The sequence below is a fragment of the Aegilops tauschii genome, chromosome 1, assembly GCF_002575655.3.
Source record: "Aegilops tauschii subsp. strangulata cultivar AL8/78 chromosome 1, Aet v6.0, whole genome shotgun sequence".
NCBI classification, from domain to species: Eukaryota; Viridiplantae; Streptophyta; class Magnoliopsida; order Poales; family Poaceae; genus Aegilops; species Aegilops tauschii.
Genome location: NC_053035.3, coordinates 84,216,367 through 84,231,968, shown reverse-complemented (window position 1 = coordinate 84,231,968; position 15,602 = coordinate 84,216,367).

The following is a 15,602-nucleotide window of genomic DNA, read 5'->3' as shown; positions in this document are numbered from 1 at the left end:
AATCATCATCATCACTATAATCAATGACGGGCTCATAGGGTTCAGTGGCATCAACATGTGCAAGGCCACCTTGACGTAATCGGTGAAGCAATGACAGGTCATCCGCAGCAGTAACCTCTTCTTGTTCCGGCTCTTCTTGTTCCTCCTCTGGGGTGATGTCGGATTCACTGTCGCTGTCTACTTCAATGTTTTGGGGTGAAGTATAGCGGTTCTTGAAACGCTTTTTGGAAAGACGTGTCTCTTGGAAGAATTCTCCTTCATATGTGTCTGGGTTAATGTGAGGTTCATAATCCTCTTCCTTTGGGGGAGATAGTCTAGCACGTGGCGGCACTTCATAAACGACATCCCAACCTTTCAGATTTGGATTAGTTTGGCAGGCCCACGGTAGATAGAATACTTGGGTCGCCTGTTGAGCCGTAATATAGACATCAGGAACATCTAAATGGGTGCTTTGGTTGATTTCAACTAGCCCTATATGTTCATGAGTCCTTCTAGTCTCCTTCGGCTGAAACCAATAACATTTGAAGACTACGACATTCGGTGGGTTTTCACCATAGAATAGAAGTTCATAAATTGCTTCAACTCTCCCATAATACTCGTTACCTCCTTCGCCGATAGCAGATACACAACAATTTGTAGACTTTCGGTCGGCCATAGATAGCTCTTTGCCATAGGTACGAAAGCGATACCCGTTGATGTCGTATTTGTCAAATGAACGGACCTTATAGTCAAAACCATTAGCGACTTGTCTCAATTCGGCGTCCATAGACTCTGAATTAGCCTACAAGTTTAATATGAAAGGATTGTTGCATTACGCACAAATTAGCGAATGAAACCGGGATAGCCGCCTACAAATTAGCCTACAAGTCTAATAGAAATTACCGTTTGTTTGAACCAAGAGATGAAACCGGGATAGCCGCCTCCTTGCTTTGCGAGAAGCTCATACTCTTCGATAGAATCCTTTTGGATCACCGCTCCATACGAGAATAAGGCGACGTATCGACTGTATGAAATATCCAGGAATAAGAGCAGTTCAAAGGAAATAGAAGTTGCGAAACTATGTACCGAGAACTTACTCGATGTACGGCCGCACTTCTATCAGGTTGTTGAAGATATACAACGAAATGGTCCGCCATTGTTCGTTATCCAAAGATACTGGATTTGAAACACTGGCTGGTGCGAGATTCCCTTTGAATAGGCTGAGGTTGGATCCACCCTTTTTAGGGTCGCCAGCATTGTACCGAGGCTTCGGATTATGCAAATGACGATTTTTGGCTTCGTAGTGTGCTGTCACGAAGTTTGCCGCCTCCTCAGTGATGAATGCCTCAGCCATCGATGCTTCAATTCTACGTTTATTTTTACATTTTTGTCGAAGCGTCTTCTGCATCCTCTCAGTTGGGTAGCACCAACGATTTTGCACGGGCCCCCCCAATCTTGCCTCGGTCGGGAGATGCAAAATCAAATGTTGCATTGGATTAAAGAAGCCCGGTGGAAAGATCTTCTCTAACTTGCAGATCAACTCCGGCGCCAACTCTTCCATTTCTTCTAGCACGTCAGGCGATAGTTCTTTCGCACAAAGAACACGGAAGAAATAGCTGAGTTCTGCCAGTACTAGCCATTCATCCTCAGGGATGAAGCCACGCAACATCACCGGCATTACCCGCTCAATCCATATGTGCCAATCATGACTCTTGAGACCAAATATCTTCAATTTATCAAGACTGGCTCCCCTCTATAGATTCGCTGCATACCCATCGGGGAACATCAACTGCATTTTCACCCACAAGATAATTTCCCTCATAGCTGGCCTTCCAAGATTGAACCATGCCTTTGGCTTCGTCCAGTTCTGCTTTCCTTTTGGTTCTTTCATGTTTTGTAACGGCCTATCACATAGCGCCTCTAGATCGACTCTAGCCTTAGTATTATCCTTTGACTTCCCATCTATGCCGAACAATGTACCAAAAAGTGCCTCGGCGATATTCTTCTCAGTGTGCATCACGTCGATGTTGTGTGGGCAAAGGAGGTCTTTGAAGTAAGGCAGATCCCATAAGCATGTTTTGTGAGTCCAGGCGTGCTTAGAATTATACCCCTTGAAGTACCCTGGACGCTCTGGATCTGGCTCGAGAGCGTTTAACTGACCCAGGGTCTGTTGGCCTGTCAATGCATGTGGTGCAGAGTTTTTGACAACTCTACCTCTAATGAAGTTCTTCTTGTCTTTCCTAAACTTATGGCGAGGATTCAGGAACTGTCTATGCATGTCGAAGCAAGAAAACTTGCGACCGGCCTGAAGCCAACGAAACTCAAGAGCTCCCTTGCATGTGGGGCACGGGAACCTTCCATGCACACACCAGCCAACAAATAGCGCATACGCCGGCAAGTCATGCGTCGAGTACATGTACCAGACACGCATTATGAAGTTCCGTTTGCTATAGGCATCGTATGTCTTGAACCCATTATCCCAGGCTTCTTGCAATTCGTCCTTAAGCGGTTGCATGTACACATTCATATTTTTCCCCGGATAGTTGGGCCCTGGAATTATCAACGTCAGGAAACTGTTCTTTCTTTGCATAATCTGTCCGGGGGGAGATTGAGTGGAAAGACAAATACGGGCCAACAACTGTATTGGGCTGCCGTCATACCAAACACACTGAACCCATCCGTGCTGATGCCGACTCGAGGATGCCTCGGATCTGCCGCTTTGTCACCATGTAATTCATCAAACTTTTTCCACGCAACACCATCCGATGTGTGTACAATCATCAGATTCCCATCTGCATCTAGTTTGGTTCTTTTGCCCGTTTTGTGCCATGTCATCTGTCTGGCCGTCTCTTCGACCATGAAAAGACGTTGAAGTCTTGGTACGATTGGCATATACCGAAGAACACTAACGGGGATTTTGGTCTGTGTCTTCTCACCCATACCGTTGTCTACCACAACATACCTGGAAGACTTGCAAATGGGACAATAGTTCAAGTCCGCATAGTCAAGCCTAAACAAGACACATCCTTTCTCACAGGCATGTATCTTATCATAGGGCATCTTCAGTGCACGGAGGATTTTGTCTGACTGGTACAGGTTTGCAGGCATTACATGGCCTTTGGGTAGAAAGCGTCCAAATACTGTCATCATTGCATCGTAGCATTCTCTGCCCAAGTTGAACTGAGCCTTCAGAGCCATTACTTGTGAGATGGCATCCAACTGACAAAGCTCAGTGTGCTCATGGAGCGGATGTTTTGAAGACTCCAACATTTCATTGAAGGCCTTTGCAGATTCCTCCATCTCCTCGTCCGAATCCCGAGCATCATCAAAGTCTTGCACCATGTTTTCCATCCCGGTACCATGCTCGTCGGTGCGACGACGATCCACCTCAGCTCGGTCACGTTGGGCAGACTCACCATGAAATGTCCACACCTTATAATCGGGCGTAAAACCACTCTTCTGCAGGTGTTTGCCCATTTCAGCCTCTGTCCTCTTTTCCCAATTGCCGCACCGTAAACAGGGGCACCAGGTTTTCCTCTGGCCATTTGCAAATGCGGCTCGCACAAACCCCTTGGTTTTTGTGAACCATTCAGTGCTCCATTTGTTCTGACCAGTGTGACCGGTGTACATCCACGCACGGTCACTCATCTTGACTTTCAGAGCTACTAGACACACAACAAATATATATATATATAATTCAGCATGTATGTATTCATCAGTTGATCTACTTTGTCAATTTTATTACGTCCATGCAACCTACACTCTAATAGGTAATGATAGGTCCTAATCCCACCCGAGTATGTTTAGATTGGGTTCATTTTCCCATGCTATGCCCGGATCCTACGCAAAATTTCGGCAGCACCTCCCCGCTGTTCTCCTGATACACGTCTCTGCAATAAACAGAGAGGATGTGTACCCGGAGAACAACAGGGGAGGCACTGACGAAATTTATGCATCGGATCCGGAGCAAAGCATATGGGAAAACGAACCCAATCTAAACATACTCGGGCTGTCCATGGATAGCGTTGGACAATTCGAAAGAATCAAGGTTATAAATATGCAAATGCATGCATATTTATAACTATGACGCTTTCGAACGGGAGACACATATTGGTTACGCATACTGATGATTCAAGACACATATATATCTAGCTATCAAGTTTCATCGGAATAGATCAAATAATTAATGGGGGAGGAGGACATGTCATTTGTGCTCACCCACGAACGAAGGGGCAGAGCTCGTCAAACGCACGGCGAGGTCGTCGAACACCAAACCTCGCAGCGATGAAACAACTGCACATTTAAAACTACCCGATCAACACAATTATATATGATGTTTTTCATAAAAAAATCGAAAGATATATGACCTAACTAATAATTCACAAATATATGACCCCGTCGGCTTCTGGAAGGCCAAAGAACACCTTTTCGGGAGGTGTCGGGGGTCGGGGTGTCGTGTCGGTCTCGGGGTGCCGTGTCGGGGTCGGGGTCTCGGGGTCGGGGTGTCGGGTCGGGGTGCCGGGTCGGGGTCGGGGTGCCGTATCGGTGTCGGGGTCGGGGTGTCGGGTCAGGCTCGGGGTCGGGGTGTCGGGGTCGGGGTCGGGGTCTCGGGGTCGGGGTGTCGGGGTGTCGGGGGTGTCGTGTCGGGGGTCGGGGTGTCGTGTCGGTCTCGGGGTGCCGTGTCGGGGTCGGGGTGTCGTGTCGGTCTCGGGGTGCCGTGTCGGGGTCGGGATCTCGGGGTCGGGGTGTCGGGTCGGGGTGCCGGGTCGGGGTCGGGGTGCCGTGTCGGTGTCGGGGTCGGGGTGTCGGGTCAGGTTCAGGGTCGGGGTGTGGTGTCGGGGTGTGGTGTCGGGGTTGGGGGGTCAGGGGGTCTTCTCATTCTTCTACTACTTCTACTTCTTCTCATTCTTCTACTTCTTCTCATCCCCCGTCTTCTTCTTCTTCTTCTTTCTCCTCCTCCTCCTCCCCCTCCTCCTCCTCCTCTTCTTCTTCTTCTTCTTCTTCTCCTCCTCCTCCTCCTCCTCCTCTTCTTCTTCTTCTTCTTCTTCTTCTTCTTCTTCTCCTCCTCCTCCTCCTCCTCTTCTTCTTCTTCTTCTTCTTCTTCTTCTTCCCCCTTCTACTTAACCTAAACCTAAACTAAAAACCTAAACTAATTAAAACTAAACTATTTAAACTAATTAAACCTAAACTGATTAAACTAAATAACCTACACTAATTAATTCTAAACTGAAAAAACTTAAACTAAAAAACCTTATCTAAACAGAAAAAAACAGAAAAAAAAATGGGATCGAGGGGCTCACTGTGGGGGGCGGCGACGGGTCGGGGAGGGGCCGGCGACGGGGGGCCGGGGCGGGGCGGTGGAGGAGGCGGGGCGGCGGGGGCCCGGCTGGCGGGGGCCGGGGCGGCGGGGGGCCGGGGCGGGGCGGTGGAGGAGGCGGCGGGGGGCGCGGGGCGGCGGGGGGCCGGGGCGGCGGTGGGCTAGGGCGGCGGGGGGGCGGGGGGGGCGACGGGGCGGTGCGGCGGCGAGGAGCCGGGGCGGCGGGGCGACGGGGCGGCGGGCGGCGGCGGCGGGGTCGGAGGAGAAGGGCGCGCGAGGACGAAGTGAGTAACGGGCGGGGGGGTACCTGCCGTTAGGCAAGTGCCCTCTTTGCCGTCAGCCAGCCTTTGTCGTCCGCCTTTTTGCCTCTTTGCCGTCTGCTAGCGGACGGCAAAGAGGTGGGCCGTTAAGATTTTTTCAAACGAGCGGGGGGTGGGGGCCACCACACTCTTTGCCGTCTGCCAGCGGACGGCAAAGATTCTTTGCCGTCTGCTGGCGGACGGCAAAGAGGTGGCTGATGGCAAAGAGCTTCTTTGCCGTCAGCCTTTTCTTTGCCGTCCGCTTACGTGTAGCTGATGGCAAAGAGCTTCTTTGCCGTCAGCTAGCAGACTGCAAAGAGCTGGCAGATGGCAAATTAGATGATTCCAGTAGTGTATGGGCCAAGCCAAGAAGGTTTTCGAGACGGACCCAATCACGACGGAGTTCATGAGACTGCTGGTAATTTTAGTTTCTGGTCAATTCGACTGCACGTTTAGTTATATTTGTAAACAATCCTTGTTCCTTTTGCAGAGAGAGCAGCATAGGATTGTGGTCGAAAGGGACTCGCCGTTTGAGGCGTTGGCGAGGCCCAAGTGGGACACCCCATTCAACCGGGCCTTGAACATATTGAAAAGACTCCCGGTGGACACGCGGCCGTCGTATGGACGCGTGCACGGTGTCGGAGACAGTGCCACATGGAAGAAGAACTACCGTGAGACCACAGAGGAGAGTAAGGAAAGACGGAGGTTAACTGAAGAAAACATCAACAAGAAGGTTGAGATTGCGGTTGAGAAGAAATCAGCTGAGATAGTCGCAACAGCAGTAGCTACCACAAAACAGGCGACTGCAGATTCGTATGGTGTCTTGGTTCTGGCCGTCGTCAGTTGGAGAAGGAAAAATCCAAATAAAGATGCAGTGGACTTTCCCATTGCCGACTTCTTCGAGAGAAGCTCGACTAGCGTTGCACCAGCTCCTGCACCGGGTCCCGCACCTGCTCATAGCAGCCCGTCCTCCATCTCGGACATGCTCGGCGGTGCTTCATCTTTGGCTGAGCTCGACGCCCTCACGGTACTTGTCACACCGGCCCTCTTCAATAAATGTATAATCTCCCGATTCTGTTGCCTTTCGGATGTATCATGTCACAGACATGTCTTTGCAGGCCGATGTAACCCCATGCACCATATTGTACACCATCAGCGACCAAAAGGTGGACGTGGGGAAGGCGACGATAATGAAGCTGAAGGAACAATTGTTCCACAGCAGGGCGATCCCCCCTGACGTCTTCAAGGTTTCCGTGGCCAATGTCAAACTGGGCCACGAGAATTTGGCTCCTTCGGTACTAGGGGGATGAAGACGAGACCCCGCGGTGGCTTGGTGATTGCAAGGGGTGGGTCCTGTTGTGGACAAAGAGTCTGCTTCGTCTGGAGGTGGCCGGGAGCACACCCACGACCATGCAGCCTCAGCAAGGTATGAACATCAACACCCCACCTACCCAATTAGCGTCACCTGTCGTGCTGGGTGATAGCGGACGGGGTGAGGAAGAGGCTCCATTAGTCGCTGATGACGTCGCCATAGATGACGATGAGGATAACGATGACACTCAACAGTATCTCAATATTGGCACCTATGATGACGGAGGATTGATGGCTAAACAGTATGAGTACTCAGGGTTTGAGCGTCATGAGTCATTGCCTGAATTGCCGCCTCCGGAGGCTGAACGTATTATAGGCGACCTTCCACCAAAGAAGCATAGGAAGAGAGCGAGGAAAGGCAACAATAAAGCTGCTGCTATGATCCAGCCGCCTCCGCAACCTCGGGTTCAAGACCGTATACCTGTCACCGGTGTAGCGAAATACCATTGAAGGAAATATGCCCTAGAGGCAATAATAAAGTTGTTACTTATATTTCCTTATACCAAGATAAATGTTTATTATTCATGCTAGAATTGTATTAACCGGAAACTTAGTCCATGTGTGAATACATAGACAAATAGAGTGTCACTAGTATGCCTCTACTTGACTAGCTCGTTGATCAAAGATGGTTAAGTTTCCTAGCCATAGACATGAGTCATTCGATGAACGGGATCACATCATTAGAGAATGATGTGATTGACACGACCCATCCGTTAGCTTAGCACTATGATCGTTTAGTTTATTGCTATTGCTTTCTTCATGACTTATACATGTTCCTATGACTATGAGATTATGCAACTCCCGAATACCGGAGGAACACTTAGTGTGCTATCAAACATCACAACGTAACTGCTTGATTATAAAGATGCTCTATAGGTGTCTCCGATGGGGTTTGTTGGGTTGGCATAGATCGAGATTAGGATTTTTCACTCCGTGTTTCGGAGAGGTATCTCTAGGCCCTATCGGAAATGCACATCACTATAAGCCTTGCAAGCAATGTAACTAATGAGTTAGTTGCGGGATGATGCATTACAGAACGAGTAAAGAGACTTGCCGATAACGAGATTGAACTAGGTATAGAGATACAGACGATCGAATCTCGGGCAAGTAACATACCGATGACAAAGGGAACAACATATGTTGTTATGCGGTTTGACCGATAAAGATCTTTGTAGAATATGTGGGAGCCAATTTGACCATCCAGGATCTGCTATTAGTTATTGACTGGAGATGAGTCTCAGTCATGTCTACATAGTCCTCGAACCCGTAGGGTCCGCACGCTTAACGTTCGATGACGATTGGTATTATGAATTTATGTGTTTTGATGTACCGAAGGTTGTTCAGAGTCCCGGATGTGATCACAAACATGACGAGGAGTCTCAAAATGGTCGAGACATAAATATTGATACATTGGAAGGCTATGTTTGGACACCGGAAAGGTTTCGGATGAGTTCGGGCATTTTCTGGAGTACCGCGGGGTTACCGGAACCCCCCGTGGGCATAATGGGCCTACATGGGCTTTAGTGGAAGAGAGAGGAGGCGGCCAAGAGGAGGGGCGCCCCCCCCCAAGCCCAATCCGAATTGGGAGGGGGGCCGGCCCCCTTTCCTTCTTCTCTTCTTCCCCTTCCTCCCCCCTCATATTAGGACTAGGAAATGCAGGAACCTACTCCTAGTAGGAGTAGGATTCCCCCCCCCCCCCCGGGGCGCACCATGAGGCCGTCCGGCCCCCTCCTACCCTCCTTTATATACGGGGGAGGGGGCACCCCATAGACTCACAAGTTGATTGTTTAGCCGTGTGCGGTGCCCCCCTCCACAGATTTCCACCTCGGTCATATCGTTGTAGTGCTTAGGCGAAGCCCTGTGTCGGTAACTTCATCAACACCGTGACCACACCGTCATGCTGACGGAACTCTCCCTCGGCCTCAACTAGATCAAGAGTACGAGGGACGTCATCGAGTTGAACGTGTGCTGAAAACGGAGGTGCCGTACGTTCGGTGGTGAGATCAGTCAGATCGTGAAGACGTACGACTACATCAACCGCGTTGATATAACGCTTCCGCTTTCAGTCTAAGAGGGTATGTGGACACACTCTCCTCGCTCGTTGCTATGCATCACATAGATAGATCTTGTGTGATCGTAGGTAAATTTTTTGAAATATTGCGTTCCCCAACAGTGGTACCGGAGCCAGGTCTATGAGTAGATGTTATATGCACGAGTAGAACACAAAGAGTTATGGGCGATAATAGTCATACTGCTTACCAACATGTCACACTTTGATTCGGCGGTGTTTGTTGGATGAAGCGGCCCAGACCGACATTACATAACCGCGTTCATGAGATTGGTTCTACCATCGTGCACTGATGCGCGTCGATCCTAAACAAACGGTTTTTAACCCTTTTCCGCGACGGCATTTGGAACCATCGCCAAGTGAATGTGGGCGATAGGGGGTCCTTCCCACACGACCCAAAAACCGTCGGGGATAGGGAGCCTTGATGCATACAGTTGTCCCTATATAACCGTTTCCGATATCTCGAATATCCCAAACGCTTCATCCTTGCTACTCGTTTGTGCTCGCATTGCCATCGCAGTCGGAGTTTTTTGGTTCTGCCTAAAACCAGGTAGACTCTAGGCAGATTCCAGGCACGGGAGATTTACGAAGCCTGGCACATCACAAACAGTTCATGATTATAAACCGTGTATGATAGGTAGACAATCACACACATTTAGTTTTCCCACACGGTATGTGATAGTGTCTGACGTCACACACGTTTTGCGAACGGCAACTGTGTTCATGCTTGCACACGTTTCCTCTTTGTGAACCGTCTCGGATTATGGTGTATATCGCAAACATTTGTGTTTTACCAACCGTGTGTGCCGTATTGACCTACACAACGTAATTTCTCCCTAATTTAATTGTTGCTATTTAAAATTGTACCTAATTTAAACTTGAAAGTAGGCTATAGCTTTATTCATATCCATCAGGTTCAAAAAACCAATGCATTATTCGATTCATAGGTACATATGTTTAAGAATTACAGAAGCACCAAATAAAGAAGGATGTACCAGGGTTCTATACTTGTACTATTACAGATGGTAAAGAAAGAGGCGACAGACATTCCAGTTGCTGAACAAGGTGAAGCGGAATGGCCCTATTGTGCTCTCCTGGATGCAGAAGGCATGCAGGACTCTAGTCCAACCCCTTGTGATGGCCGGCCGCCAATCATGTAGTTTGAGAGGTAATCTTGAGTAAACTGATTCAGGATCCACTGCAAAAGAAAAAAGATTCAGATATTGTCATCTAACATAACTTATTACGGGCAGTAAAAAGAAGGCTACAGGGTTCTTACTTACTATCCTGCAGTTCACTGTTGTCTTGCATAAAGTGTAAACAAATAGTTCGATTGACATCTTTTGACCCATTTTAGTTACAATCTTTATCAGTTTCCTCACTTGATGTTGGTTCATGAATATCTCATTGCCCCATACACAGAAAGGGTCGAAGTGTGGATCTTTGGCAATGATATATGTACCTAAAAGCACCAAGTTAATATTAGAAGCTAAACAACAATTGAAAAATGATGTAGTACAACACTCCATCCATCCCATTATATAAGATTTTATTACATGTATATCTAGACATCATCAGAACATTAAGGTAACACTCTTCCTTGTTGCTATGTAGCCTGGGATTGCATATTTAGTCATTCAGTACAATGCATGTTGCTAAACAACAATTGAAAAACAAAAGGCATGTTAACTGCAATATCCTTAACATCAACCAAATATCGTAATTCATAGTGGTATTGTTGACACTGTTATTGATGAAATTGAACTGCACAACAAATAGTTGCACATATAGAGCATCACATTGTGAAGAACTGAAATAAACAAGTCATAAGGACATCTCTAGGCGATCCTTACAAAGTTAAAGGACTAAAACCCTTAGTGGATATATATATATACTCCAGCAATTTTTGGCCTTTTCTAGTCGATCCCCTAAACTTAAGGTTGTAAACTTCAATTTGATCAAGTTCAAAGCAGGTTCAACCGAAAGTAGCATGCATTCAAACATAAACATAGATAGTTTTGCATAACCGAACATAAAACATAAATTTAAACTAAGCTAAACTACTTTCGGTCGAAGTAGATGTCGAGCCAATCCTTCCTCGTCATGTACGGTGTGCCGCGAGCCGGGTCCGGGCCAGTACTGTCGTTGGGGTCGTTGGGGAAGGCACTCCTCCACTCATCGACATCGATCTCCTCGTCCTCGAGGCCCACCTCGACGCCCTCCGCGCCGCCGTCGCCGCCGCCTTCGACCTGGCCATCAGAGGAGAGCGCGATAACCTCGCGTCCCTCCGCGCCGCCGTCCTCGCCGCCTTCGACCTCGTCATCGGAGGAGAGCGCGATAACCTCGCCGCCCTCTGCACCGGCAAAGATCGCCCGCTCCGCCTCCACGAGCTCCGTGTGCTGCCGGCGGAGCTCTTGCATGTAGGCCTCGTCGGCGGCCTCGGCCTCGAGACACTCCCACGCCTCGCGGTACTCCCGTGCCATAGCCGAGCTCACCACCCTCTGGCGAAACGAGGTGGACCGGACGTGTGCCGAAGGGGAAATTGAGCATAGCCGCCGAGCCGTGGTAGCGGACCTGCCAGCGGTCGTACTCCATGGCCGCGAGCTCGGCCGTGTGGAAGCTACCGAGCCACCGGCGGGTGTGGGTCTTTCGATATGTAATCTCGGTGACCCACGTCCCCCACCGCCGCTGCCGGACCCCGAGGTAGGACTTCGTCGGCTGCCGGGTCTGGGGAGGACGGGGAAATCCTCGAACCGGCGTAGGGGCATGGCAGCGGGCGGATCGGGGGACCGGCGACGGCAGATCGGGCCCGCGGAGGACGATGGGACACCTCGGCGGCCACCTCGCCGGCGTCGGGCGAAAAGGCCGCCATAAACCTCTTTTTGGCCATTGGCTACTCGAGCTCCCCGGCACACACGCAGAGGTTGAGGATGGAGGCACCGGCGATGGCGGCGACCTAACAATGGTTTCGAGGGTTGTGTGTGTCTATGTGAGCGGAGGTTGTGTTTGAGGAAATACTGCGGCAACTGAAAATTTTACTAGGCGGGAGTAACAAGGCGGGGCTACTAAAAATTTGGATCAAGGGCGAGCAGATATTTTTGAGATTGCGAGGGATGCAGAGGCGGGAGTAAAATGCCGGGGCTACTGAAAATTTGAATCAAGGGACTGAAGTAGAGCGGGAGTAATAGATATCGCACACGGTCGGCACATACTAATCGTGTGCTATCAAACATTAAAACCTTCCAGGCGGTAGATATTTTCGAGATTGCGAGGGATGCACAGGCGGGAGTTTTGGGGGAGCGAGCTAGTGTGCTTGACATGCCGGCTGTGGACTGTAGCCGACGCACCTTCTCACGTAAGCCATAGGCATACTATACACCGACGGTGCTCCAAGATATTTTGTACTACATCTCACATGGTTGGTGAGAATAAACTATGTGGGATCTACCTGATTTGAATTACAAAATGGGGTCACGGCGGCAATGGCCGTGTTTGAATTGCTAGACCTTTTATCTGTGGTGAACATGCAACTGTATGTGTGTCGTAAAAGAATTGGAATTATTCAGGGTTCGTTTGGACATTTCATACATTAAACTGGTTTTCTAGCCATTTCAGGTGCACAATTCAAAATTAAACTACATGCACATGCTCCGATGCATACTAATTGGTTGAAGAATCAAATCTGTGTCCTTCAGTGCATGCTTAGGTCCCATGGAAGAAATGGGAATGAATTTTTCGGGGTCCGTTTGGCCTTTTTTTATACATTAACGGGGTTTTCTAGGCATTTTATGTGCATAATTCAAATTTGAACTACAAGCACATGCTCCAATGCACTAAAGTTGGTTGAAAAATCACATGTGTGTCCTTGGGTGAATTTCTAGGTCCCATGCAAGAGATGGGAATGAATTTCAAACACAGGGGCACTGTTGATTGCCGGCAAAAACGTTGAGATACCTGGTTTTTAAATTCTAGTAAATCCAAAACTCGTCTGAAATTCAAGAAACTTGGCATACTATCATGGAGCAGCATCAACATGCCATGGTGAAAATTTTGTCCCATTTGGGGCAGGTTTGGGTATAAGCTTCTCACAAACTAGAGCTTCTCACAACAAGCATGATGGTTTCGATAGGGAACGTACCACCTTTGGGGACGAAACGATATCCGTTGCCTCTTATTGCTTTCAAAAAAATTCTAGTGTCAACATAGAACAACAGGAGTGTTGTGTTCAATCTTGGAATTTTTCGGGGTTCGTTTGGCCTTTTTTATACATTAACTGGGTTTTCTAGGCATTTTATGTGCATTATTCAAATTTGAACTACAAGCACATGCTCCAGTGCACCAAAGTTGGTTGAAAAATCACATGTGTGTCCTTGGGTGAATTTCTAGGTCCCATGCAAGAGATGGGAATGAAATTCAAACACCATGGCACTGTTGATTGCCGGCAAAACGTTGAGATGCCTGGTTTTTAAATTCTAGTAAATCCAAAACTCGTCTGAAATTCGTGAAACTTGGCATGCTATCATGGAGCGGCATCAACATGCTGTGGTGAAAATTTTGTCCCATTTGGGGCAGGTTCGGGTATAAGCTTGTCACAAACCAGAGCTTCTCACAACAAGCATGAAGGTTTTGATAGGAAACGTACCACCTGTGGTGACGGGACGATATCCGTTGCCTCTTATTGCTTTCAAAATTTTCTAGTGTCAACATAGAACAACAGGAGTGTTGTGTTCAATCTTGGAATTTTTCGGGGTTCGTTTGTCCTTTTTTATACATTAACAGGGTTTTCTAGGAATTTTATGTCCACAATTCAAATTTGAACTACGAGAACATGCTCCAATGCATTAAAGCTGGTTGAAAAATCACATGCGTGTCCTTGGGTGAATTTCTAGGTCCCATGTAAGAGATGGGAATGAAATTCAAACACCAGGGCACTGTTGATTGCCGGCAAAACGTTGAGATGCCTGGTTTTTAAATTCTAGTAAATCCAAAACTCGTATGAAATTCATGAACTTGGCATGCTATCATGGAGCGGCATCAACATGCCATGGTAAAAAATTTGTCCCATTTGGGGCAGGTTCGGGTCTAAGCTTCTCACAAACCAGAGCTTCTCACAACAAGCATGATGGTTTCGATAGGAAACATCCCAGCTTTGGGGACGAATTGATATCCATTGCCTCTTATTGCTTTCAAAAAAATTCTAGTGTCAACATAGAACAACAGGAGTGTTGTGTCAATTTTTGTGATTTTTCGGTGTTTGTTTGGACATTTTTATGCATTAACTGGGTTTTCTAGGCATTTTATGTGCATAATTCAAATGTGAACTACAAGCACATGCTCCAATGCACTAAGGTTGGTCGAAAAATCTAATATGTGTCCTTGGGTGAATTTCTAAGTCCCATGCAAGAGATGGGAATGAAATTCAAACACCAGGGCACTGTTGATTGCCGGCAAAACGTTGAGATGCCTGGTTTTTAAATACTAGTAAATCCAAAACTCGTCTGAAATTCATGAAACTTGGCATGCTATCATGGAGCGGCATCAACATGCCGTGTTCAAAAATTTGTCCCATTTGGGGCAGGTTCGGGTATATGCTTCTCAAAACCAGAGCTTCTCACAACAAGCATGATGGTTTCGGTAGGGAACGTCCCACCTTTGGGGACGAAACGATATCCGTTGCCTCTGATTGCTTTCAAAAAATTTCTCGTGTCAACATAGAACAAGAGGAGTGTTGTGTCAATTTTTGGGATTTTTTGGGGTTCGTTTGGACATTTTTATGCATTAACTGAGTTTTCAATGCATTTATGTGCATAATTCAAATTTGAACTACATGCACATGCTCCAGTGCATATAAATTGGTTGAAAAATCAAATCTGTGTCCTTGGGTGCATGCTTAGGTCCCATGCAAGAAATGGGAATGAATTTCAAACACCAGGGCACCGTTGATTGCCGACAAAACATTGAGATGCCTCGTTTCTAAATTCTAGTAAATCCAAAACTCGTCTGAAATTCATGAACCTTGGCATGCTTTCATGGAGCGGCATCAACATGCCGTGGTAAATTTTTTGTCCCGTTTGGGGCAGGTTTGGGTATATGCTTCTCACAAACCAAAGCTTCTCGCAACAAGCATCATGGTTTCGGTAGGGAACGTCCCACCTTTGGGGACGAAATGATATCCACTGCCTCTTATTGCTTCCAAAAAAATTCTCGTGTCAACATAGAACAACAGGAGGGTTGTGTCAATTTTTGTGATTTTTCGGGGTTCTTTTGGACATTTTCATGCATTAACTGAGTTTTCAATGCATTGATGTGCATAATTCAAATTTGAACTACATGCACATGCTCCAGTGCATACAAATTGGTTGAAAAATCAAATCTATGTCCTTGGGTGCATGCTTAGGTCCCATGCAAGAAATGGGGATGAATATCAAACACCAGGGCACCGTTGATTGCCGACAAAACATTGAGATGCCTGGTTTTTAAATTCTAGTAAATCCAAAACTCATCTGAAATTCATGAAACTTGGCATGCTATCATGGAATGGCACCCGACATGATGTGGTATTTTTCGT